Raw genomic sequence first — 2,899 nt, forward strand, 5'->3', positions numbered from 1 at the left:
TTAGATATTATGTCGCATTGATGATATAGCACGCACCCATTTTCTTTCCAGGGGGTTGAATTGGCCCAACAAAATAAATCACACACTTCTCAAAGGGCTGCAAAGATACCTGAGGATGTAGTGGTAACTCATCCCTTCATAATGGTCTACTAGTTCTTTGATAGGCATCACAGGCCTTATAGTATGCCTTGGAATATTTATGCAATGTTGGCCACCATAGACATGTGTGCAAAATATTTTGTGTAGTTTCTTTGCTGGCATAATGGCCTCCCGCAGCTCCCCCATGAGCTTCAACGAGAATGTTGTCCCATTCAAAGTCTGGCACATATCTTCACAATATTTCATCTGCACCCATCTTATATAAGTGTCCCGCAATAACTAAAAAATCGGTCATGCGCACTACTAATTCCTTCTTATGCTAACTTGTATATCCTTCTGGTGCCATCCCCGTAGTCAAGAAGTGAATAATGTCTGCAAAATGGTCATCTGCTATGCGCACCACAAAGAGCTGCGCATCTGGCAACCCTTCCTCCAAATTATTAGGTTCTTCTCCTGTTTCGATTCGCGACAGATGGTTAGGTCCAACATTTAACCTCCCCAGCTTCACAATGACTTCAAAGTCATACTCTTGAAATAATAGCAACCATCTACAGATCTTCCCCCCCAACACAGGCTTGTTGACCAGGTATTTCAAGGAAGAATGATCTGTGTACATCTTGAAATGCCCCCCTAGCAGATAATGCCTGAATTTTTGTAGCGCGTAAACCATGGCCGACCCTTCCCACTCAGTCGTTGAATATTTTTCTCATCCTTCGATAACCTCCTACTAGTGAAGGCTATAAGATGGTCCATTTCTCCTTCGCTGGCTTGTGTTAGCACTGCACCCAACACAATGTAAGAGGCATCCACATGTACATGAAACTCCTTTTTCCAATTAGAAAATAATAAGATCGGTGCAGTGACCATATTTTCTTTGAATACATCTAAGTGGTGCTGACATTATTCGTCCCAATAGAATTCCGTATCCTTCTTTAGCAATTTCTCCATGGGTGCAATAATTTGAGCATAGGCTTTAATAAATTTTCTATAGTATCCCGTATGTCCCAACATTGCATGCAGCTATTTAACGTTCCTAGGGGCCTCCAAGTTCACAATTACCGCAATCTTTGGAGGGTCCACATCCATCCTTGCTTGCACACAACATGACCTAGCAAGATCCTGAAAGGAACATAGAATATGCATTTTTTCAAATTCAACGCGATCTAGTTTCTGTGACATGTATCCAACATTAGGCGCAAACTTGCTACATGGCGCTTCACTAATCGAAACACCGTCTAGTCATCGAAGTATACCTCCAAAAATTTATGAATGAACTCCTTGAATGATGCTATGACTATGTGGGAAAATATTGCAATCGCATTCTTTAGTACGAATGGAATCAAAATGTATTGAACACAACCCCACTCCATTGCGAAGGTTGTTTTTCTTCTATCCTCTGGCGCAATATTAATTTGACGATACCTTAAAAACCCATCAGTAAAGGAATAGGCCTCCTGACCTCCAACATTTTCTAGCACTTTTTCTGTGAATGGCGTCAGGAATGGATCATGGTCATATGCATCATTAAGCTTCCGGTGATCTATGCAGATCCTTATTTCACCCTTTTTCTTCTTTTCTTGAACCACCATCAAGCTCATCCAATCAGATTCTTCAACAGATTCTATGATGCTTGCCTCCATCATCTTATCTAGCTCCTAGCGAACCCTTTCCTTATACTTAGGATTAAGGCAGTAAGGCCTCTGTTTAACAAGCTTCGCGTCTGGATTTAGTGTGATCTTCATAATGCCCAAGTCACCAATTATGCCCTTTAGATCTGAAAACTTAGCTGGAAAGAGATCCTCATATTCATGGAGTAATTCAACAACTTTATCTACTGTAGCATCGTCCCAGTAATCTCCAATTTTCGTGAACTTCGATTCTTCCTCAGTGCCAATGTTTACTTGCTTTTCTTTCAAAGATGTGGAGATGTCTGGGTTTTCCATTTTTAGCCTCATGACTTCACGATTTCCTTCCGCTTCCAGAATATTGATATTCCTAGGGTCTTCTTCTTCCTCTTCAGTGTTCACATTATAGAATTCTAGTGCGTGGTGCAACTGGGTGCTCCAGTCTGGTTGGGTCCATTCCATAGGTTCCGTTGGTGTTCTGAAGATAACCACTTTAATTTCCTGTAGTTCTTCATCGATGCTTGCAAACTCGTCCTCAAAACTGAAAGTCAAAAAGAACCCTTCCTTCAATACATCCCATTTTGCGGTGCCATGGTGGAGGTCCATTTCAAGATACCAGTTCATGGGGATGGCTTCAAAGGTATGGAAAAATACATGTATGAACTCTGGTTGTGGTTTTTTTCCCCATGCTTTAGTCCACTTTTCTAGGTGATCGCATGGATCATCCCTTCCATTATACTTCTTAGTCATTCTGGTGTTAGCATGCCCAAATCATAGCTTCATCATTCTTCTGTAATCTTGCCATCTAGCAAAATTATCCTTATGAATACCCCATCATCATGCAGGCATAGTGCGCAGTGCCAAATCTAATGCTTGGAAGCGGTGGTCCTTAGGGACCTCACGTTCAAATTCCTCCAAAAACAAATCTATGTCAATTAAACCATCATAATAAGGTAATTTTCTTACCTCCGACGAAAGACAGCACAACAATGTCATCATCATATTGCATCGCAATGTAGAGACTTCATGTAAGCGATTATTCCAATGCTCTAACTGCTCGTCTAAATCAGAGGTTCAGGAACTCTCTCGTTCCCATGCAATCTGTCCATCTTCGGTCGAATTGATCTAGTCCTTATCTCGCGTTGTTATCTTATAAATATGGTCCAATTCATCAT

This window comes from Pinus tabuliformis, chromosome 9 (genome assembly GCF_031772625.1).
Source record: "Pinus tabuliformis cultivar Carrire ecotype Pingquan chromosome 9, CPIR1, whole genome shotgun sequence".
NCBI lineage: Eukaryota > Viridiplantae > Streptophyta > Pinopsida > Pinales > Pinaceae > Pinus > Pinus tabuliformis.